Source organism: Peromyscus leucopus, chromosome 5, assembly GCF_004664715.2.
Source record: "Peromyscus leucopus breed LL Stock chromosome 5, UCI_PerLeu_2.1, whole genome shotgun sequence".
Classification (NCBI taxonomy): domain Eukaryota; kingdom Metazoa; phylum Chordata; class Mammalia; order Rodentia; family Cricetidae; genus Peromyscus; species Peromyscus leucopus.
Window position 1 is genome coordinate 144034404 of NC_051067.1, and position 25475 is coordinate 144059878.

The 25475-nt window shown below is 41.1% G+C and overlaps 1 protein-coding gene across 1 annotated transcript in view; it reads left to right on the plus strand.

Moving 5' to 3' along the window:
- The first annotated feature begins 8854 nt into the window (after positions 1-8854).
- Kcnb2 (potassium voltage-gated channel subfamily B member 2) overlaps positions 8855-25475 on the plus strand; it is a 413948-nt gene continuing 397327 nt past the window's right edge. The window contains exon 1 of the mRNA XM_028864611.2: positions 8855-9707. The gene's annotated coding sequence lies outside the window, so the exon portion shown is untranslated. The remainder of the gene's footprint in view (positions 9708-25475) is intronic.

Genomic DNA, 25475 nt, shown 5'->3' on the forward strand with positions numbered 1-25475 from the left:
TTACTAGGTTCATGTGATTGGAACAGCTTACTCCATCCTTCCACTCAAGGTAATGTCTTTTGTGATGAAATGTATCTCCTGGGGGCAACACAGGAGATTCTGATGTTTGGATCTAGTTTACAGGTCTGTATCTTTTGACTGGGTAATTGATATCATTGATATTTGTAATTATTATTGAAATCTGTGTATTGATTCCTGTCATTATGTGGCTTTTGTAGTGCTTTTATTTTCCCTCTTCTCTTGCTTAACTATTGTGATAACATGACTTATTCCTTCTATAGCCTCATAGCTGACATTTTTTTTAATCTAAAGAATTCTTTCAAATATCTTCTTTAGAGCTCGTTTAAGTTCCTTTGGCGCATTTTTATTGTGAATGGTTTTTATTTTTCCTTCAGTTCTAACACATAGCTTAGCTCAGTGAAATGGTCTAGATTGGCAGCTGTCATCTTTCAAAACTCCAAACACATCACTACACGCCCCTCTGAAGTTTCAATGGCAGAATCTGGTGTTAAAATAACACTCCCCCTTTATATAGAAGGTACTGGAATCTTAGTTAATGAGATTAGGATAGGAGGGAAGCAGGATGGGTGAGAATAAGGCTAAAGGGTTAGATTAATTCTGAAGAGGAATGCAGAGTCGCAGTGGCTGAGGTACTGGGAGGAGGACAGCTGGGATGCCGTCAGGCACCAGAGATGTTAGAGGTTACTAAAGTCATGGAAAATGTTGTACAAGCAGGGTGCATTTGCGACGTTGGTCTCCAGAGCCTCCACATTTAATGTTGTTCTAGTGTATGAGAAAGGGGAGAGTGTAAGTCTTTTCCTGGGAGCCCTGCATTCTGTCTTGGCATCTTCTGGTCCTTCAAGTCTGGTGTATGTGAGGCACAGCATTTCCCTCGCAAGTTCCGCCGCTCTCTCCTACACAGAGCACTGTTTAAACCTGGATTTTCACATCTCCCTCCCCACTGGTCATTTTGTAACAGAATTCTAACGTTTCTCTCTGTGTTTTTCTTTTTAATTGCTTTTGTTTTCTTTTTTCTTTTCTTTTTTCTTTTTTTTTTCACACAACTCCTAATCTGGCCACATTCTTCTGTTGGTGAAGTACATGGAATTAACTGTAATTTTTCAGCTCAAATCTTAACAGTCATTTAAATGTCAACAGCCATGTTTTTCAAATGGGAATGCAAACAATATCTCATAGCTCTGCAAGCCAAGCAATAATATTGTCTATGGGCACTCAAATCTCATGCTTCAGGGGATAAACTGGAGTGTTTGTATAGAAGCAGCAAAGTGTTTTCCTTCCTCAGCATTTGTTATCTAACTAATTCTTTCATCCACTCTCTTTTTGGTTAATTTTCACATTAGTTTCCAGTTCTTTAACTATTGGTAATTGCCATTGGCAATATAGAGAATTACATAAGGCAATAACCTCACTATAAATATAGTAAAAGTATTCTGCCTGGAAACTCCTCAGCTCTTAGTTTATAATGGATAATTTTCACTTTGTATATTACACAGAAGCACATTGTTCTTCAGAAAACAATTTTATGGCCTCCTATATGGTAACCCTTCAAAGTTTCAAATGAATTTTGTGCAAAATGCTGAACTTTATAGTACGTGGTATACTTGAATGAAAATGTCTCTGTGGAACTTAGCTCTTTATATAATGAGTATACACTAATAACAAGTTTTAAATTATTAATTTCACAGGAATATGGTATGATATTTTAAATCAATGCAGCATATAGTAGAGAAGATGGGAAGATACATACTAGACTTCTTTGGGGCTACTGAGTGCAATTATCAGGATTATTGTATTTACTGAGTTTAGACAATATAAGAGAATGTTGTATCCTTCTTTTTTTTCCCCTTGCAGTAAGGTAAAACAATTCAAAGATTTCTTAAGTTTCAATTTTTTTTTTTTTTTAACTATTGGGTAGATGAACTCATCTGGCACCAAAGATGGCCCTGTTAGCAATCATATCAAGGTCCAACTTGAGAGATAATCATAAGGAATGGAAGAGGGAACAAGCAGAATCCTCTAATGCAAAGGGGATTCCATCCCCTTACACTACTTAGCACTAACCATATCAAGGGTGTGCCTTTTAACTTTGCTGGTGTTCTCTGGAAAGGTAAACTTTTATTTACACATTCTCATTGGCTGGAAAATAATACGAGATGAGCTACAGCTAACCTAAAACTCTTAAAGATTTACCTCTTCAAGAAAATGAGTATCTCTCTCAAAATAGTGCCGTGTGACCTGACTGTGGCAGCAATAATTGCAACTTCTTGGACTGCAGGAGCAGAAAGTCAAATTAGATTGTTTTCATGTTAATAGTGCTCATTCAGCAGACTGACTCCCTGTGTTGATTTTCCTCTTGAGTATGTGATTGTCTTTATAAGCAATGTGACTAAATATGATATATGTCAAATTCTAAGATTTGCGTGGTCTATGTATTAGTTATTTTTCTCATTGTTGTGATGAAATACCTGATAGAGACAACTCAAGAGGGTTCATAATCCAAGAGGGTAGAGTCCATCTTAGTTAAGACAGTATGCAGAGTTTGTGAGTCTGGTGGCTTAGAGCTGGGGTTCCTTGTATCTCAGCAGATAAGGATGGGAAGAACATGGCAGGCTGATATTACCTGGCCTGGTGTGGTTGGTGCCACCACACTCAAGGTGGGTCTTCCTCCTTCAGTTAAGCCTTACCGAAAATTCTCTCAATGACACACCCAGAAGTGTGCCTCTTAGGTGATTGCAAATCCAGCCAAGTTGATAATGACAATTAACCACGACAGTCTTGCTATCAATACATAAAGTGGAGATAGTACATGTATAGGAGATTAGTCACTTTCACTTTTAGGGTTTTTTTTTTTCATTTCTATGTTTTAAATTCCAGACAAATTTACTTGCTATGAACTCCAAAATATATGCCTGGGTTCACTGAAATAGGTCTTAAAAAACTCAGCCACCTAAAAATGTACATTGATAACATGTTACTTCAAATTCTACATAACACAATAGGTTGCATGTAACAAAACACTAAATGCACCATAACAAGCATTAAAACAAAACTTTAACAGTAAATAAGGAATCTAAAAATTGGCATTATTGAAAATATTATTCATTCATCTTCATTAAGTAAAGCAAGTTTATGTTTGAGATTCTATGTATCTCATACATGTTGAGCTATTTTTATGAATTACTCATATCTATTTATCATTAATATTAAGTATTTGGAAGTAGCTACTGCTCATTTCTTGATATAATTTTAATAAATATTAGGTGTTAGAAAATTGATTTTTAATGCTTTATTAATTATATTTTAATTAAACAAAACATTGAAATATAAATTTAGTGGGCAATGATAATTGTTAGATGATAGATCCCAGGGATGATCACTATTTCTACTATAAAGATTTTAAAGGTATGAGAGTACCAACTCCACAGAAGACCAGGAAATAACCAACATCACTTTTCCACCCTTCCTAGAAATGAATGGCCCCTCTGGAAGGTTTCTGTTGAATGGATTGTCAGTTCAGGCTTTATTCTTAGAAAGGAACACAAGCGCTGTTACAGTATCTGCCACATTTTAAACCCAATTGCTGTGTTGAGGGCTGTGATCACACGGAAATTTCTCAGAAAAGACTGTGGGTAACTGATTTCATCTTGCTAGTTACGGGTCTGATCTTGGCTTTTACCAGACAAGGTCCTTGCCAGGGCAGGAGGGATATCATATCGTTAACTCCACTTTTTGTTTCTGTTGGTGAGGACTCTGGGGTACAGAACAATGCCTTTGCCCTTGGGGAACTCCCTTCGCAAAGTGACTGGTTGCTCTTTGCTCACTGTTGGAGATTATTCCATTCCCTCCTTGTCCCACTCATAGGAAGTTCTTTAAATCTGTTTTGTCTAGGAGCCCCCAAAGTGTTCTAACACATTGTGTTAATGGTATGTTGGCAGATTGCAGCCATCTGGTACATCTAGGTGAGCCATCCACAGAGGTATCTTCTTTAGGTGAGTCTGAAAGCCTTCATCAGAGTCTGTGACAGCATGCCTCATCCTCAACGCTCCAGTCCAGTTTTTTTTTTTTTTTTTCAAATCAAACCAATACAACACAGTCATTCAGACAACAGATAAACCATGTGAGTAAACCAAGTGACCAGTCTGTCAGAAAACAAAGATACACACCCTACCTCCATGCCCCACATCAATGCCCATTTAAGATCAATGATATTTTTTTTTCTTTAAATACATTGGTTCTTTTCCCTTTTTTTGTAAGTCCCACATGTATCTTAGTGTTTTGTGCATTTCCCCGAATGAGTGTGAGGCAATCAAGTGAGACAAGAAAGGGACTAGGAATGTGGGGTGAAGTACAGTTGCCTAAAACTTTGAGAATACACTGCTTCCTGTCAAATTCCAATTCTACCACTTTAACCATATGATCTTAGGCTAGGAATTTAAATTCTCTCTAGTTCAGTTGCCTCCATCTTTAACAATAACAACAGTGCCATAATGATGATGATGATGATGATGATGATGATGATAGTTTTTACCTTTAAGGATTAAACTTGTAAAGACCTGTAAAGGATTCAGCCTAATGACTGATATTATAGTAAGATAGATAAAAATTTATGTTACTACACAGCATAAACACTTAACAAAAATGAGACTCAAGTTCCAATCATTGCTCTGCAATGCCCTAGAAACATACCACAATTTCAAATTCTAAGTGTGTATTTTTTAAATTTCTAGTTCACTGGTTCCAGAAACTCTACCACAATCCTTATGATTACCAAGGAAAAAAACAAGCTGCTGATGCTTAGATGCTAAGACTGTCTGCTAGTAGGGTAAAGGGTGAATTCAACTGTGGTGCTTAGAGCCATCCTAGGACATAGAAAAAAAATGTGTTGAAGTGTCTGGCATTTTTCAAAAAGTTCATGCTCAGAACAGGAATTGTTTTTCTTTTTTGTTGTTGTTGTTTTTAATACAAATATAGTCAGTCAGGAACTTATCTCTTGCTTTAAATCTTCAAAGAACAGCCAACTAAACCCAAGAGCACCCGTGAGATAGCACTTATCTCTCAGTGAAGAGCACGGAAGGCTCATTTGTTTTCCTAGCCTTCACTGTGTACCTGAGTGTTGGATTCTGGGAGTTGCTCAGAACTGCCCAAGTGTGCCTACAGTTTTGTTTAGAAGGAAATATTGAAGCACATTAGGCTTTAAAGTATGTTAACTCCTCATTGCCATACACGGCTTCCATTACAACCATAAAACCCACAGTATTTGCTCTTTAAAAAAGCCTATAGTCACAATCAATATATAAATTGGATTTTAATTAAGGGCACAAATAGAGTTATTATGTGCTGATATTTAAGGAAATTGATAGCCACCATATCTTCTGATATGATTGGGTTATACCAAACAAAACAAACCTGTCTATCAATTCAGAGACAATTTCTTTAGCTTGGTAATAAAAACTTTTCCAGACTGTGCATGTGCATGCACGTACATGCACACACATACACATGCATGTGCATGCACATGTGCACATATACCCATATGCATGCACATGTACATACATGTGCATGTACACACTATATTTTCATGGGCTTTAATTTTCCCTCTTAATAGGGCCTGTGACTTTTTTTAGAGACTCTTCTTTTGACCTTCATTTTTGTTTGATTTTACTCAATACTCTGTACAGTGCCTTCAATTTTTTTCTGTTGGAAGAGTTTTTTCTGGGTAGCCCACATTGGCCTGTAATTTGAGAGTCTTCTGCTTTAGCATCCCAGGTGCTGAGGTTATAGGCCTGTGTCACTACACTGACTTCATTTGTCATAAAAAAGTAAGTAAATAAATAAATAAATATAAATTAAAAAATCAAACCACCAAATTAAGTCTCCAAAAACTTGGAAATTATTGCCCTTTATGAATTTAGCATTTAAAAATCCTGTAGATGTACTACTTTATTCTAATGTATACAGACCCTCTAAGTCAACATGCAATTCAAATCCCTGCTTGATAGACTGAACTAAATACTAATGCTATTCAGATTAATAATTAAATATTTCCAAATGCTTCATTCAACAGCAAAAATCCAAGAACATACTATGCTCTGTACTGTGTATGTGCAGAGATTCATATACAGCAGCATTATGAGGTATGAGGAAACACATTTTTCATTTAAATTGTGTCTACTGATATGCAGAAAGGTTATTTCAGGCTAACCTTGTACTTCAGCTATTTATTTTAGCAGGCTTTACCAGGTAGGCATTTTGACACCACAGTAAGCAGTCATTTCTCCTCTTTAATATAATTTCATCATATCACAGGATGAATCTGAGAAATTGAAATATAAGCAAAAGGAACATTTCTATAAATCTCAATAAAGATTAAAAATGAGTTAAGAAGCAATATGAAAACACGTCTGACTTTTCAACTACATCATGTTACATTTTCCTTTGGAGAACAAATGGAGAAGATGGAAATTTATGCACTGAAGAGGTGCAGCCACATGATGATAATGAATGCAGGAGTTGGGGCTGCCGGTTGCAACCAAAGCTCTGTGCTTTGGGAGAACTCCGCCATAACGACTTGTACACAATGCTTCCAGTGAGTAACTGCGGGCCCCACCCCCTAAGCAGAATCGGATCACCTCCCCTACCCTGAAATTGTTTTCTTATCATTGCATCTCAGACAGTCAGCTGAGGCTGGTGGGTAACCAACCCCTAGCACCCTGTCTCCCAGAAGCTGAAGATGGCCGCATTGCAGGCGGGCTAGCGATCATTCTCATGCTAGACAAGCAGGTTTAAATGTCTCAGTCTAACCAAAGTTTAAGTCAATTATTTTTTTTTTTTTACTTAAAAACTTTATTTTTATTTTGCATGTGTTAGTGTTTTTCCTGCATGTGTATATGCATACAGTGTGCATGCCTGGTGCCCTCTAAGGCAAGAAGAGGCTGTCGGATCTCCTGGAACTGGAATTACAGCTGGTTGTCATGTGGATGCTGGCAATAGAACCTGGGTCCTCTGCTGTGCAGTGAGTGTTTGCTGAATACATATGGGACTTTGGGTTCCATCGAAGGCATGAAAACAGTGAAGGTATTTTTAAATCATTCCTGGGGGAACTTGTGGTTTACGATGAGGCACTGAAGTACACATATGCCATATAAAGCAGATGGTACCCTGTGTCTCTTTAAAAACCTGGGACAGAGCCGGTGGTAATGGCGCATGCCTTTAATCCCAGTACTGAGGAGGTAGAGGCAGGCAGATCTCTGAGTTTGAGGCCAGCCTAGTCTCTAGAGTGAGATCCAGGACAGCTAGAGCTGTTACACAGAGAAACCCTGTCTTGAAAAACAAAACAAAACAAAAAGCCAGTACAGTGTGCTATGGATGTCTGGGGATGGGGGTGGGGGGCTGGTCATTGAAGAGTTAAGAGTATGAAATCGTCCTTGAAAAGGCTGTAGTAGTTTAGACCTGCGAGGTAGTAAGGAATATTCCAGAAGGAAAGAAACACAGGACCCACTGACACAGCTGTGCAGGCACAGTTATGGCTTCAGTGTTGTTCTTGGAGACTAGTCGTCTGCAGAGAAATGTAAACTATATGGGAAGACCGGAGGCAAGAGAAGGCACTTCCTGCAAACTCCCGGACACTTGGAGCTGGAACTTGGGAATGGGCCAGGATTATGATAAAGGTTTTAGAATCCAGGCTTTGTCTTCTTGGTGCTCACACTTCAGAAGTCGCGGGGAGAGAAAAACAGGAGCCAAGGCAAGTTTCTTGTTGGAGGGTGATGGAGTTAGAAGAACCAGTTCCCAGAGTAAACATCCAGCAAGCGTGACAGCTCAGAAAAGGACCGTTCAGTGCAAGGTAAGACCTAGAGAGGCCGGAATTCAAGACACAGAGAATTCTGAAAGGCTATGCTACCTCCTGTATATTGGACTAAATGAGATATATTTTAAAGGCAGTATCTAGATATTCTTGGTCAAAAGTAATGTCAGGGTCCCAGCTCTGAATATAATATTCTCATGTCCTGAATTCTTTTAGAAAGAAAGGGTGTTTTAAGTTACTTGTTTTCCTGAAAGACACACAACTGTTTTGACTGCTTAATGTTCCAAGCATCGAGGTGCACCTAAGTCAGGAAGCTGCAGAGCCCAGTAATTTTGTTCAAGTTCATTGCATTTATTACACCCCGAAGTTGGGGAGGGGCCTGGGGTATCCACCTTATCACCCTCTCACTAAGGGAAAACTTGGCAGAGTTTTCCAGCCAGTAAATAGATCACTAAAGCAAGCAAGCCGGGGTCTGAACAGCGCCCCCGTGGGAAGCGAGAGTCAAAGCGGCCTCCCACCCAGCTTTATCCCCCAAACACAGAAAAGCGTTGACTTAGGGATGGTCCCCGAGCATAGCTGGAGGTTCCCGGAGTGAAGTAACATTCCACCTGGACTCCCGTTTATTCCGGAAGCTTCTTTTATGGGAGAACACTCTGGGGCCCATCCTTCAGGAGCCATATGTCCTCGCCCCACTTCCCCATGGTGGAACAGGCAGCCCGGGTTCTGGTCGCCTAGGGGTCGGGAGGCGGGAGAGCACAACAGCTGGAAGACAAGGGCCGGGAAATCCGTGAAGCCGCGGGAGCGTCCCGGCGGGGCGTCCCAGGGCTTCCCCGACCGCGTGCTTGCGGAGACCGACCGCGGGGCTGCGGACCCCTTGCCGGGTGCAGCTAGGTGGAAGCCCCACGGAGAGGCAGGTGGGTGTGGAGCCTGGACCTAGGCAGCGGCGGGAGCCGAGGGAGGATCCCGGTGAGGTGTGGGCGGCGCCCGATCGCCAGCGCCCGGGCCGCGCCTTGGGCACCGGGGGCGCTGTCGCCTGCCGAGCGCACAGCTCTGGTGCCGGGAGGCCGAGCCTGGCGTTCCCCCCGAGGTGCCCGGCCAGCAGCGCAGCAGGGCCGCCCACCCCGGGAGCCACGATTGCCTGGGAGCTGCGGGAGGAGGAGACACAGAGAAGGAGAGAGAAAGAGAGAGAGAGAGGCGGCGGCGGGCGCTCAGCCCGCGGGTGCGCGGAGCGCAGGAGGCGGAGCGCTAGTCTGGGTGGCCGCGGGCGAGTGTGCGCGCCCGGCCGGAGAGCTGCGGGAAGGAGGACCCGCACCCCGAGCGCCCCGCCTGGCTTCTTCTCGCGTGCAGCTAGCGCCGCTGCTGCACAGACACACACCCACCGAACGCCACCGAGCACCCGCCGCCCCCGCCGCCGCCGCCGCCGCGCCTCGGGCAGCGGGATCGAGAGCCAAGTCCAGGGCTGGCGCGGCGCGCAGAGCACCACTTGATTTTTTTCCCCACCTTCACTCCAGCCCTCTCTGATCTGGGCGGCGGCGGCAGGGGGATGGGGGCTCTAGGAGGGGGAAGGGGGTGACGATCGAGGAAGATTATTGTTCTTTTTAAAGGATGTCTTCGCTTCCTCCCAATGAGTCTTCTGTGAGCCTTCCTACTAGAGACTGCCAACCGGAGTGAGGGATGTAAAGAGAGAAGGAAAGCCGCCAGGAGCTCCAGCCAGCAGGGGAGACCCTCCTCTCTGCAGAGGGGAGGGGGATTTCCAACGACACAGCATTGACGAAAGGGACCTTCGTAGGAGAGGAGCCCTCCGAGGGAGCGGGGAATCCCACCGCCCTTTGTGGCACAGGAGCCAGGGCTGCTGGCTGAGTGGAGCGGGGTCTGTGGGAGCTAGGTAAGTGGCCCGGGCATTGCTGCTCCCCAAGAGCTCTTTAGAGATGCTTCGCCTTGACAGCCTGCCAGACTTGAGTTGCTAAAGGAACTGGAAACTGCCATATGGCGCCCAGTGGACTTAGATACAAAGCTGACCGGGTTGTTAGCCCTGACTGATGACTATTACTGACCGATTATTAACGCAAGGCTTCTTCCTGGTGGGGAAGACACGCAAGTGTGAGCCCCTGACAAGCCTGCCTTGACCAAAGGGATGAGAACAGTTTCATGTAGGAGAGGAGCCCCTGTTGCCTTCTGTTGCTGTTCGTTTGTTAGTAAATGCCACGCTCTCACGCACACACTTGCCGGACTAGACTTAGGGAGTGTGATTTCTCGTTGCATGCACAGTCCTCAGAACACTGAGGCATGCATGCGTTTTATTCCTTAATGGTGAGTGGTCTTGGTTCCCAGGAGCGAGCTAGAACAGGTCTCTAAGGAAAGCGCTCCGAGCTGTTCCCAACACTCTCTGCCTAGGAGACTTGGGAATACAGTTGCCCTGAGGGGCATCAAAAGACACCCATCATTTGCCTCATCATCTGCTCTAAAGACTTAACGACCCTTTTCAAGATAATATCCTACCATCCATTTTCTCAGATTAGGAGCATTTATTTGTATCCATTCATAAAAAGTGTCAATGTGCAATGTGCATAAACATGCCATTTATACATTTATGACTGCACAAGTGTTTTAACAGGTAAGATTAAATACTGGGAAATTTTAATATGCAAGAGCAGGCATTGAGGTAATTGCATGCAGGTTCAACACTCCATCTAATCAAATCATTCATTAATGTCAATATTTTAAATAGCACTTCACATTTCTATTTTTTTTCCGTATTGATTGGCTTTGGGGTTTGTTTACAATCTGATTTTTTTTCAAGCCCAGTCCAAAAGAAAAGTAAATATTTCACTGTTAATGTTTTTAATGTCTAGCATTGTGTGAGACAGACACCTCTTGGTTATTTATCAGTGATAACACATTGCATAGAATTAGCAAATAACAGATTTTGGTCAAATGTCTGCAGTCTTACCTGCCAGTACTGAGTGAGTCATAGGAAAGAATCTGCAAAGAGAGTAATATGTTAAAATTGTTCACTTGTAAAGTTTTGTCTATTTCACTCCAGATGCATGAGCAGGGTGCATCAATAAACACAAGAATGTCCCACACTTATCTTTTAGTATGTGAATAAAACATAGATATCTAGACTAGAGAGTTCTTTGTTCTTAAATTAACCAGAACTTAAACAGTTCAGTAGTTACGCATGTAAATGTGCAAATGTGCCTTTTTTTTTTTTTTTTTTTTTTTTTTTTTTTAGTTTTCCTGCTGCTTCGGGTGTTGTTTTTAATGTAGGGCTTATTTGTGTAGCTGCAAAGACTCTGAAAATACTGAAGGTCCTGTATGAAAATAACCCACTCATTTCTCCACTAAGTGCAAAGGGACCAGGTCACCTCACAGTGTTTCTATGCAGCCACAAAGTCAAGTCTGTGGTCTGCTCCTTCATGGAGTGCCGCTGGTCAGAGCAGCTGTCTGTCACAAACAGGAATCTGTCTAACATGCTCTTCTTTCTCTCGCACTACTCAGACTTTTAGAGAGAGGAATGAAGAAGCACTTGGCTTTCTCTCTCCTTTGGCCTTCACCTTTCCCTTCAAAGATAGTCGTCCCCAAGTCTCCCTCTTGCACCAACCCCTACACGCAGATTCTAGAAACAAACTCTACTGCCTGCCACTTGACGTTTTCAGGCTCATTCTGGGTTTTCATCCTCTTGTGCAACCCTTTCCTGAAGAGAATCAGTCTGTGCATCACTTGAAACTGTTTCCCAATTCATCTTATCCCACAGTTAAGTTCTCCACGTTTGTTCATTTACTGACGATTCAGATCAACCAGTAGAAATATAACCATATCAATGCTTTTGATTTGGCTTTTAAAGCGTCCTTGTTGATGTCATGGGGGAATAAGAGTTTAGCCTGCCCTTCTAAGATGTTCAAGAATGAGATTGCTCCACAAAATGAAATTGCAGGATGTGGGTTCAATCACATTTCTTGGCAACTTAAAGGCACATCTGATCAGATTTTTGTTAGACTTGTCTGAATGCTTAAAAGTGTCTAAGTCTGTGGAGCACTGAGAAGTAGTTTGTTTCTTGAGGGAAAAAATGAGTGACTTTTTGAACTGCTGTTGTAGCGAGATCACTGCACATGTCTACATCTTATGAAAGTAGATCATGTTACTGGCAATCTAGGAAAGCCACAGACTATATTTCATTTCATCCCAAGGCATGATTTTTCTTTGATTAATTCCTTGAAATTTACTAACTCTTATAGGCTAATTTCTAAAGGAAAACACTTAAATTGATAGGTAACTTCCCCATATGTATTCTAAGGTAGACGAACATGGTTAAGATATTCTGTTTATTTCCAAATATTCTTTAGGGTGTTCTTACATTTACATAGTCATCAAGTGGGGTTTGCATAAAAGCACGCTGCCTTCTAATTTCACAAGGAAGGCCTCCCGAGGCATGCAAAGCACAGGTGGGTTATGTGTGAAATCCTTGAATTTCAAGAGTATTTTTAAGGTAAGAATTTATGGTTGTATTACTCCCAGGGACATTAAAAAAAAAAACTTTATAGAGCAGAGCAATTTCTGGATTTCTTAGTTATGTACCACAAGTATCTCCGTAGATCTGTAGTCAATTCTTATTTATTGCTTATTTCCTCCCTCCCTTCATAGATAGTCTCCCCAGCTCTGTATTGAAGTGTAGTTTCTAAGGAAGAAAGAAAGTCAAATGTTGTCAGAAAAGGGTCCCTTAACCCATGTGAGCCAAGTCCTACATTAGCCTTTCAAATACCTCTCCCATAGGCTGAATTCTACCTGTTTTCACTCTCCAGTTTAATATCATAAAGAGGTTAACTAATTCGTTCATTAATTGGTATAATACTCATTAAGTGTATATCAGAAGAATGCTAGATAAGAACGTAACACATGCCAAATATATGGAAGACAGTCCCTGCCCCCAGTTTTTAAAGTATAAGTTAGAAAAAACAAAAACAAAACTCTTGCATTCTTGGTTGAGGAATCTCAGTTTCAGTTCAAAATGACAGATTTCTTACATGTGGAAACACATTTCACAATTTCATACTTAATCAAAGCAAATTCATGAACATGATCATTAAAATTTGTCAAGGCTGTGAATTTAGGACTTCTCAGAAAACCCTGTCATCAACAACACTGAAAGTTAACTAAATCTTTCATTTTAGACTTACAGAGTACATGAGACTATTTTCATTATAAATCAGAATATTTATTTTGTTTTCTTTAAGCAAAATAATTGTAATAGCCCACACTTAGTTGAGCCAGATGCTGTCTTAAGTATATTGCAAAAATTTCTCCATTCTTACCTTCACCTTATGAGGAAGCCAAAACTAATGCCCTTCATACAGGGACATGAAAGCTAATATTCATAGTCATTCCTTACCCAGAGTGACACAGGAAGGAAATGGAGAAGTCACTTTAAAGTCAGTATTTTGGGTTCAGGAACACGGTGACCCACTTTGATATTAGGGCATGTTGGGAAAGATGACCCTAGACAGAATTAGGAAGTATGCTTTCACTTCTAGATTCTTTGGGAGCTATGTATTCTCTCAACAGAGGGCATAGTTCTACAGATAAAGGGAGGCTTGGGAAAGACCAAGTGGAGGGGCACTTTTTGTTGTTATTGTTGCCCCTGACCTGCTCTCCCCTATAAACGTTTACTGGGAATCTGAAGGAAGAAGTCCAGATGTAGGCTGACTTTCAAATTGTGGTGACAAGGGGTTGAGGGCTCCTAAGGAAGCTAGCAGATTAGAGAGCACTGTGCTTGCAGTGACCTTTGAAAATGTGGGGCTAAGGGAGTGGTTCTCTGCATGCAGCTCTATCCCAGCAGGAACATAAGATGCTGTGTGGTCGCTCAGACCTGTAGTCATAATGCTGGGGAGGCCAGGCTGGAGGGTTTCTGACCACACAGCCTAACTCACTCAGCCTGTCTCAAAGGAAGAGGGCAGCCTTCCCCGGGAACAACACCAAAGCTGTCCTCTGGCCTCTGCATGTATACTCCACTCACATGATACACATCAGTTAAAAACAAAACAGAAAAATGTCTAACACAGGTGACCTGACTGGTGGACTGCTCACAGGAGTCCAATTTTATGCCTAAGTTTTGTGAATTATTTTCAATAAAACATAGCATCACAGGCATTTTTTAAATGACATATTTATGCCTTACAGGAAAATTATTGTATTCAGAGATATGATAGTCATTTATCGGTGTCCTCATCTTCTACTGTGCAAATATAAACCCACTATTTAATGGGAATTGAAGCACAGTCTCCTAACAGATTCTTTCTAGTATATTCCTAGAATGCTTCTGTTTTATTACACAGCTAATAACTATAATTGTGGAAACAAAGCAAAAAAAAAAAAATCCTCCTTTGAAATATTTGTCAAGAGAACTTAAATAATATTTGAAACAAAGTTCTTTCTAAGTAGCCACTGCTTCTGTTTATGTAGAAAATACCATCTGGCTTCAATTTGAAAGATAAAATGATTAAATATTTTTTGCAAGATGCCATTGAATCAAATATTTGGATTCATCTTCTTGATTGATTGACACTTTTATTTTTCACGCAGATGTGTCTCATAGACTGGGTGACATAGTACATACAGTTGTCTCTCAGACTACAATTGGCTTGTAGTATAAAAGTTCACTTAAAAACTTACATTTCCCCATTTAAAAAAACAGTCTTAAGTGATGTTCAGGTCCTCAGACAAAATTAACGAAGTCTTTTAAATCAGTAAAATACTTGAAGTACAGTGCCATTAACAGTAAAAATCCATGACCATTATCTCTAGTAGTGTTCCCAGGAAATGGTTGTTTTAAATAATGTGTATTGACCTCTCTGTATGAGACTCCTTGGGGGCATGCAGAGGTGGATGTAGTACTGTCCAGGTCCACCAGGAGGAGGGAGGCTGGAGAGAGTAATGCATGAGGAGCTCTGAGCAGAAAGAATGTTTTCTTAGATTAGTCTAGGCAAAGCAGTGACTAAGTGACTCACAAGCCCATCCTGAGAACAATGCCTTTAGGATTCACATCTGATATTTCATCCCGAAAGATCTCCTGGGTTTCTCCTCTGCTCTGAGTCCTGTGTGAATGAGTGTAAGACATCATGCATTCTCAGTCCAGAGGCAGAGACATAAATCCCCACAACATACCATACATGATCTTGGTGGGTTGCATAGCAATTCAGCTGAGTAGCTGCATCACAGAAGGATCCTAGAGTAAGGAAATACAGTTTAGTTTAATTCCTCCATATAATTATATTTAGAGCCATGATTCTAGCCCCAGTTAGACCAAGTTCCTCCTTTTTCATAGGCAGTATTTTGCAATTTCCCCTATGCTATCCTGAAATGATATTTATACATAATACAACTTGTCTGCACATACATTTTAAACTATTTAAAATAAATTTGTCAAAGAAAATACAAATAAAAGGAAAATATCTCCAGGGGAAAATAGCAGGTATGACAATATGTATGTGCTCAGATCCAGATGGACAGAAGATAGAATGAAGTAGAGCTACTGAAAATGCAGATGATTGGAAGAAAAAGACAGGTTGAAATAAAATAACTTTGAGTAAGAAAGTAATATTCTCTTGTATAGTGATGACACTTGTATATTTGCCATTTTAGAGCAGGAGTGAGATAAACGCTCACTAACTGTGACAACTGTACACCGTAAACAGATGTGCATGTACTGGAGTAGTGAGTCGATTAGCATGAACAGTGTTACACAGGGTGACACACTTCTCCAAAGTGGTGAACAAATCTTGGTGATGTTCCAAATGTGGTGGTTGAATTCCTAGAAAATTACTCTGTAAAAATGTAGTGTGTGCTATCGGGTTGGTATCCAGTGACATAATGAACAGGGCTTTGCTTATGTAGCTGTCCAGGGAGATATATGAACATTTGCAGGGCAGGACACAGGGTTTCTGCACACATGGCCAGGGTTCTCACATCCCTGGGCCTGGCCAACTTTACCAAACTCCCTGCAAAGAGACTGTACCCAGCTTTTCAGAAGCACTACTTGTGCCTATATTTTCCAATGAGAGCAAGCTACTGAGGTTGTAATGTGTGGCTAGCTGATTTGAAAAAGTGGGATTCTTAAGCTTTTTGTTTTATTTTTTAAAAGCCTTTTCATTAGTTTTAGAATTTCATACAATATATCTTGGTCATATTCACCTCCTCCCCCAGTTCCTCACAGATCCACCCCCTTTCCTCACCCATGTCACTCAGTCCTCTGTCTTCCTTTTCAACCCATGAAGTCCAATTGTGCTGTTGATGTACTCTTGGGTGCATAGCCATCAACTCGAGTGTGATTTGACCCACCCAACTGACATACCTCAAAGAAGACTAATTATTCCTTTCCCAGCATCTATCAACTCTTCAGTGGAGTGGGAAGTTGTGCCTACCTCTCTCTCCATGCTGGGATTTTTCTCTGGCTTTAGTTTGTACAGGGTATTTACACACTTTGACACCCTCTCAGTTTGTATTTGCAACTGCCCTGTTGTGTAGGGACGATACTGTTTCTGTACTCATCCACTGCCTCTGGCTCTTGCAATCTTTCTTCTGCCTCTTCTGAAGTGCATCCTGAGCCTTGGGAGGGTGGGGAGGTGAGGCAGATGTGCCACTTACAGCTGAACATCCCAGAGTCTCTCAGTTGCGGCTTTCCGCTCCTCCACCAGTTGTAGGTCTCTGGGTTAATTTTTGTCTACTGAAACAGAAGCTTCTCTGATGTGAGTTGAGAGATGCCCTGATCTGTGAGTGACAAGTCATCAGAGCTTTCAAGCTTTTTGGTAAGAAGGTGAGCTTGGTGGTGGGCTAAATAACACACAAAGGTGACAACGAAAAGATCAAAACATGTAGCTGGCTAAGCACTCGAGACATCCCCCCAGTAAGTAGATACAGTGTGTAAGGCTGGCTGGTGGGGATGCTCTGATGAGGGCTGTCAGAGCTTCATTTCCTACGTGGGAGTGTCAGACATGCCTTCACAGATGAAGTGACATCTAAGCTCGTTTTTAAAAGATGAGTAAGCATTCTCCAGGTGGAGAAGGAGGCAGATGGAGCACGGGCTGGGCCGAGGGAACAGCATTTGCAAAGCATTGTCAGGAAAAGAGCTAGGCTGGTGATTGGTTCGGTGTTCACGGTTGTAGGAAGTTGATGTCAGAGGAAGATGAAGAAAATGAAGACAGGATTAGACATCAGAGTGTTATATGCCATCCTGAAAGTCTGAATGTTGTCCCATAGGACAGGCTGTTGGGATCATGTGAAATTAAAAAAAAAAAAAAAAAAGTGACACGATTCCCTTCATGTTTTAGAGACAATCTCTACACTGGAATTTTGAGATGGTTGAATTATGAGAAGTAAGATTGACACCTGGGAGATGAATAGGCAGGATAATATCAAGAACTTCCTTTAAACAAGTATAGCAAAAGGAGAGGAAGATGTGGATTTCTTTTTTTCTTTAGGGCCAGTTTTGAACTTCTTTGACTGTGCAATTCCCTCACAACCTTCCTAGGTCATGCATGTATTTGCTTTCTGTTTTCCCAATGACCACAAGGAGAACCTTTCCCTTTGTATATTCCTTGAACTCAATTTATTTCTTTTCTCATGACTCAAATACACAAATCTCAAATGATTACTGTCCTAGCTAAGGTTCCTCTTGATGTGATGAAACACCATGGCTAAAAGCAACTTGGGAGGAAAGGGTTTGGCTTATGTGGCTCACACGTCCACATCACTGCTCATTGCCACAGCAAGTCAGGCCAGGAACTCAAGCAGGACAGGAACCTGGGAGCAGGAGCTGATGTAGAGACCATGGAGGGGTGCTGCTTACTGGCCTACTTATCATGGCTTGTTCAGCCTGCTTTCCTTTAAAACCCAGGACCACCAGCCCAGGGATGATCCTACAGCTGGTGCCTCCCCATCAATCACTAATTAAGAAATTGTCCTGAAGACTTGTTTCCAGTTTTAGGGAGGCATTTTCTCAGTTGAGCCTCCCACCTTTCCTGTGACTCTAGCTTGTGTCAAGTTGACATAAAACTAGTCACCAAAGTTACCTTTGGAATCATCAGCAAAATAGGCTTGGATGGTTAGGGAAATTCATTAATCACATGTTTGCTGACAGGCTGTTACTTTGTCCATTTGGGAAGAGCTGGTAAATTTCTGTCACCCAAGGCTGTCCCTCTTCTTAGGAATCCCATCAGTAGTAAGCTGTTCCAGATTTTAAAGTCTTACATCCTAGGCTTTGGCTACTTCCCTTTGTCTCTGTTATAAAACTAGCAATTCCTTCCCAAGGCCAGCAGTTATTTGTTAATACCTCATTACAAGCACCTCATGCTAACATTCTAATAATTTCCTTTGGCATTCCTCAGGCAGGCCCTGAGTTTCTTAAGTTTTGCTAAAAACATAGCATAGCCTCCAGCTACCAAGTTCTGTATTGGTTTCCTTGCTGATGGTCAATGTCACAATATTTAGATTTTTGTAAAGGCAGCACCTCCTTTTAGGGTACCAATTTCAATTTCAGAGTAAGATAGAATAGTGATAACGGCTGAAAATAACACTGAATGCAGCTGTTTAACATGCTGTGTATTTCTCTAATAGTTACATAAAGAGAAAAGGGAGGCAGTGGAGGTAAAGAATGAGTGTCATCAGAGATGGCAGAAGGAGGTAGCAATAAGTAGATAGATTAGATAGATAGATAGATAGATAGATAGATAGATAGATAGATAGATAGATAGATAGATAGATAGATAGATAATAGATGGTCAGTCTTGACTACTTCTTTAATACCTTAACTCAGATATGAGACATTTTGGGGGCTATTCCACGGATGAATATTTTTCCAAGAGCCTCAACCTAAATGGATAGGGGCCGGAAATTAAATCCTTGGCTTGATAGGAACTTCTCAGCGACAAGTCTCTCAAATAAATTTAGATAGACATTTAGCCATTCTGATTGTAGTCATCTTCCTTCAAAATAAATTAGGGGGGAAATGGGTGTGAATTCAGCTCAGTCACCAGTCAACCCGTACTTTGGGTGGCACACCGCATACTCCTATCTTCTCTTTGGCTCTCTTCCCAGACCTCTGGGACATGATCCTGTGGGACACATCTTCCTTTATTCTCTGAAGCCTCACTATTATAAGACTCCAATATGTAACAGACTCTGGCTGGGTGCTTTGGGATAAAGGATGGTAATTATAGCATAGACAAGAAACTAATTCTAATTAAATATTAGGTGTCATTGCTCCTGGAATGTATGTAGCATTTCTTAGCACAAGAGCTTTCCTACTGGCTCATATCTCCCTGAAGTCTAGGCACCAGCCATTTGCTATCTCTTCCTTCCTCCAGAGCCTTCTTCTCCATCCAGAACTGTACCACTGTCCTTTGCCAAAGAGTTAGTGGATGACTTCAAAAGTCACAGGTAGCTTATTATGTGGAACAATTTAACTTATGTTTGTCTCACTTTGACAAGGACACTTGGTTCTAATAGTGTAACAATTCACTGTGAAGCATAACACTCCTCTTTTTTCTTTTTCTTTTTCTTTCTTTCTTCCTTCCTTCCTTCCCTCCTTTCTTTCTTTCTTTCTTTCTTTCTTTCTTTCTTTCTTTCTTTCTTTCTTTCTTTCTTTCGTTCACAAAGGAGCAGTTTTTACTATTTCTCAGAGCCCGTAGTTTGAAATTATAGGCAGCTTTTAAGAGACTTAAGCTCAGCAAATACTTACTAGGCACTTTTTGAATAGGAAGCACTCTGCTAAGTCCCAGGGTTAAACACACAGAGTCTTAACCTTTATGGAGTTCCTGTCCATAGGAAAGTAAGTATGGACTCTGCAGTTCTCTGTTCATGATTGCAGTGACTCTACTCTAGGTCAGGACCAATGGTAGTTCTTTGGTTAGGAACTGTTTTGGAAAGAGAGGTGAGAAGCTGCACATGGGCTGTAGTATGCTAACCTGGAAGATACCCTACCACCATGATTTTCCAGAGGTGATTTTGTCCTCTGTGGACACCAGGACTTAGCTGTTTGTGTCTCGGTACACCATCTCCTCCTATTTTAACAGTCAATGAACCTGTCTTACAAGGAGCTAAGACAGACAGGGATAATGTGACATCTGGAGAAAGTGGGGCAGAGGACAAATGGCAATTGACAGAGTCAGAGCTTTCAGAGTACGGCAGGCTGTCCTGAGGGAGAGGGTGTCAGAGCAGCCAGTGCTTGGAGTTTTGGACAGGTGGGATAAAAATGGCCAAGTCCCATGTACTCAGAGTGCTGTGCTTTGGAGGAACATGAGGTTTGGGAGAAACCTCTCTCTTTAGTGGCTGTCAGGGCTCCACCCAGTAAGCTTTATCTGAAAAACAAGTCAGTGGTCTTGTACTAATAAAGGGATTCAGTAGACAGTTCCATTTCTTGTGCCATTACCATGTGACTAACCTGTCTTTCTGGACTTCCTGTACAACTTACTTACAGGGACTCTTGCTTTTCTTACCATTTAATTAGTTTGGTACTTTGCATATTTTATAACTATCAAATATGACCGTTTCATTTTTAGATTCTTTCTTGCCTTTTCTTTCTTTTCCTAATGATAAACTACAAGCCACACCTCTGCACTGCTTACACTTGCATATTCTTTATACCCTTCTTGCCAAGGACTAGGGTATTCCCAGAATCTGGGAGGGACAAAAAGGTGACTGGAGGCCCAGAATCTATCACTCTTGAGAATGGAGATGATCAGTAAACAGGAATACAAATACAGATGAGGCCAAGCTTAGTGCTTCCAACACAACTTTTCTCTCACCTTTTAAAGGAGAGGACTTATTTCTGCATTAAGAACAGAACTCGTTGTCAAAGCTGCAGAGGAGGGCTTGCAGAACTCCATTTGAGGATGGGAATGGTCTGTGTCTGTGCTTTCTGACCACAAGCCACATGGACTATGGAATACAAGAAATGTGACTTCTGACACTGAAAAAAATGGAACTTAAAGCTTACCTAAGTTAAGTAGCAGTAGTGGCTGGTGGTCATCCTGGAAAGTGCAGGTCTGTTAGCATGAATTAATTTAGGAAACCTAAGTTTCCAAAGCAGTGTTATTTACTAACAATATTGACCATATTTTACTGTATGTAAACATATAGGCCATTTCTGGTACCCAGTACCTACTTTGGCTCAGATGATCTCCCAGGTACTTGCGAAGGAAGGGATCTCAGAGTAATGACTCTTGTTTCTAACCATAAGAATCCCTGTTCTGGTGGCATTTCCTGCTTTCTGTGATCTGCACAAAATGTAGATACAAATGCAGAGTGTTATCCTTGTAAGTATCTGATTCATGGGAACCTAAACATTTTCTCACACCCAGCTCTCCTGACCAGGACTCTGTGTGTGTGTGTGTGTGTGTGTGTGTGTGTCTTGGGGGAGGCAGGTGCCCCCTCCTCCTCTCATCTGTTCACACTTCCTAAGTTATAAAGTTACACAAATACATCACTGTGTCCTTTAGCAGGTTCCCTTTTTTTTTTTTTTTGTATTGATTACTTTTCTCCTGTGCTTATTTATAAAACGTGTTTGTCAGTTTAGTTCAGTAGCAAGGAGCAGAGCAACAACAACAAATGCAAAACCATTTGGCTTATACACACACACACACACACACACACACACACACACACACACACCATCTCTAAAACAGTGGCAACTTTTGGCTGCCAATTAATGCAGTTTGGAATTTGTAAAAATTTAATGGTTTCAATGTGAAGTATATGAAACATGTAAGGTATGGCATCACATGGACCTGGACTTTTACCCCCTCCGTCTCTCCATCCCTCCTCCCTGCCTCCCTCCCTTTCTCTTCCTCTCCCTTCCCTTCCCGCCCCCCTCACACACACACATTTTGACCCTTTAGAAGCGCCGGTGGGTCAGGCCCTTGATTTCTTTGTCGTACTCTTTTCATGTAAAAAAAAAAAACATTTTAGTGACATGATCCTGGAAGAAGAATGTGGTGTCTAGAAGCGAAAATTATGAAGTGTGATGGTAAAGTAACATTTAAAAAGGAATAGTTTATCTTGATCCCTTTATCCTTGGTCTGAAAGGTTCAGGGGGAAAAAGTGGGTCCAGGGGGTTTCATATTGAATGTCTCCAGTTCACAAAGTCATGATTATTAATCAGAACATCATTAAATATTAATTGACTTTTGAGATAAATGTCTCTTTAAATTTGGAATCCTGGCTTTCTCTAAGTCTAAGGCGAGCGTTTTCATTAGGCTTTATGGAGGGCGCGCACAGAGGAAGCTAAGGAGCTGGTAAAAACCTACTTCGTAAACCACCTCTGGCTTGACTCAGGCCCAATAAAACACTCGGCTTCCAGCATAATAAAGTTTGCAAAGTTCATGTGTACACAGCACTGTACAGCACTGTAGTGATGGCTTTGGTCATTTTTGATTGGTTTGTTTTTTATCTAGGGAGCTATTTCCTTGCTAGAATTCTATACTGTCAGAAATATAATACTTAGTAGGTAGTAGATACTCAATAAGTATTTGTTGAACAAATTAACAAATTAATAAAACTCTAAAGAATTTAAAAACCAAACAGCAGCAAAAGTTGTAGCTGCCATAAAAAGAGATATTATCCTAGAAGGTGCTTGGAATTTTATTACTTTTCTTCCTTAAATCAAGGGGAAAGCTTCAAGACAACTCCAGTGTAATAATCAAGTCCACAATATCATCTGCACTCAGAACACATGCTAGAATCACAAATCCCAGCACCCCAGTGCTCTGTGCAGTGGTCCTGTTGCTTTCCTGAAAACAAGGCGGTGCTTGGCCCACTTTGTTTCCTTTGACCATCACGAACAGTAATAGCTGAGTGACACATTGCTTTGGAGGAAAGAATGGAAATGAGAAGGGAGTGGTGGATCTAAACCAGCATCTTTAATTTATATTTCATGCTCTTTTTCCATTCTGACTATTAGTGAAGCAGTAGAAATTAGGGAAGCATGTGGAAGCCAGAATCATCAACAATTAGGTTCAACTCAACAGTGTTTGTAGGTTATACTGTGTATGTACTTGTTTTATACTTTTTCTACCTCTCTGTTTTTATTATATTTGTTTGTGAACTCAGAAATTGCAAGGTCTAAGTGAAAGAAGTAAGTTCTAGCCTTCATTCTGAACACTCTTGGAAAGATGACTTCAGCCCACTGATGTTATTTCTCTTCTAAATTCCTTGACTTTCTCAAACTTTTAACATTAAGAAAAGTTTTTGGAATTGAATTAAGAATTCAATTAAGAATTGAATATTAAAACTGAGGCTAGGAGAGTAAGTAAACACCTTATTAATGACCAGACAGAGAGGTATGGAGTTGAAGTAGGCAGTATGTGCGGCTCTGTGGCCAGTCAGTCTAGCTGAAATAACAAGCTCATGATCAATGAGAGACTTTGCCTCAAAAAATAAGGTGAACACTGTGCCAAGTTCCACCACTCATTTCGTTCATCAGATATATTTTATAATGTTCTTTGGATATTAAAAAAATTATCTTCAAACATAAACCTACACTTAAAGAACCAAGATATGCTTACTCTGAGAAAGCTAAGGAGTTGACAAGTTTCCAAAGAGGGTTCTAGAAACATTTTAAGTTGGGTCAGCACACTGGAATAATTTTTATTAAAATTAAAAAATACAAGGTGAAGAGTGTAGCTAGAGTTTTCCTGCCTTGCCCACAGTCAGGACAAATCTTTGTCACCCGCCAGTCCCACAGCCACTCAGACGACCCAACCAAGTAAACACAGAGACTTATATTGCTTACAGACTGTATGGCCGTGGCAGGCTTCCTGCTAACTGTTCTTTTATCTTAAATTAACCCATCTTTATAAATCTATACCTTGCCATGTGGCTGGTGGCTTACTGGTGTCTTTACATGCTGCTTGTCCTGGTGGTGGCTGCAGTGTCTCTCCGCCTCAGCCTTCTGCTTCCCAGAATTCTCCTCTCTCCTTGTCCCACCTACTTCCTGCCTGGCCACTGGCCAATCAGTGTTTTATTTGTTGACCAATCAGAGCAATTTGACATACAGACCATCCCACAGCACTTCCCCTTTTCTTTTTTTAAAAAGGAAGGTTTTAACTTTTACGCATCTCCAAAGCCAGCTTGGTATATTTGGGAATTTGGGCGTAGCTTCTCTTACTACTTCCTGCTGGAGGGGGGCGCTGTATCTTATGGGGACACAAAGAAAATTTTAGGATCATGGAGTAGTCCGTGAGGCTGTATCATCTGAGCCAGTTGCCTTGAAACGATTCTGGATGTTGGATCATCTGATCCATGGTGTCATCGGAGACCTTTCAGGTGGTCTTGGCTGGTCAAACCTGATGTATCTTAATCTGGAACAAATCCATAGCCTCTGGCTTTCTGTAGAAACAAAAGCAGGAGAGTAATACAAAAGATACCAGATATTTACCTCTGGTCTACACACAGACACATAAGCAGACACACATGCACAGACACACACAAATACATCCACATGCATGTGTACACACACACACATACACTCATACACAAAACACACACAGACTTAGACACATACACAGACACACACACAGATGTGCCCACTGCGCAGACACACACACACACACACACACAGGAATATAATCACATGTATATAACACAAACATAGATGTTCCCATGGAGGAACGTGGATTCAGATAATGCTGTGGGTAGGCGAATCCTGAAGCCAACACTTAACTATTTGTGTCATTTTTGTATAAGAAGTTTGCCTTTCTAAAGTGTTAGTAAACTATACTGATACTCATCCCAACATGGGTTAGAAATAAAAAAGAAACCCCACTATATCAGAGTCAAATGGCTAAGCACAGTGGCTGCACGGAATGATCACTCAATATCTGATAGATGATAATGATAATTATTAACAAAGTTCAGAATTCAAATGAGATCATAACTTCGGCTCAGTTTCAGATACAGCTCCAAGAATATCCTGCCTTCTAGGAATGTAAATCTTCCTTATGGACATTGAGATCATAAGCTGAAATCAAATCCAAATTAAGACTCTGAATCTCATTGTCATATTTATTTTACATTCACATGCTTTCTCATGGCGAGCCTCACTGCATGAGGCTTACCAAGGGAATAAGTGCTTTAAGATTCCACTATGACCAAATCTGGAATACCAGACTTCCCTAAGGGGGAAATAGTGGGAAAATAGCATCATAGTAAATAAGAATTGCAATCAGGAAACACACCCCTGATCCCAACACCACTCTAATCACATTCCTCCTTTCATTTATTTCTGAATATTTTCCCTTGGTGAAAAGCAACAATTCCATGTTTTACTGTTCTTGCCATATTTTTTTTTATTTTTCCACACTGTTTTTGAAATTATTTATTTCAAGACTGTATCATCTGGTACCAATCACATGAACTCAGGGCTTCAGTCAGTCCATTTGTGGTCCCTAATTTTCACATTTTTATTCTAGAAACTGTTGATGGGAACTGATGAGTTCATTTTCAATTCTCAAATGCTTTCATATTTTCTTATCAGATTGTGCCAAATGTTATTATTGGCAGTCATTAAAAACCCCAAGGTTCATAGACACTAGGAGGTCATCTTGCCCATCTGCTTCTACCCTTGCCATTGACTATTTGTCGTTGTTGTAGAATCTCAGCCTTC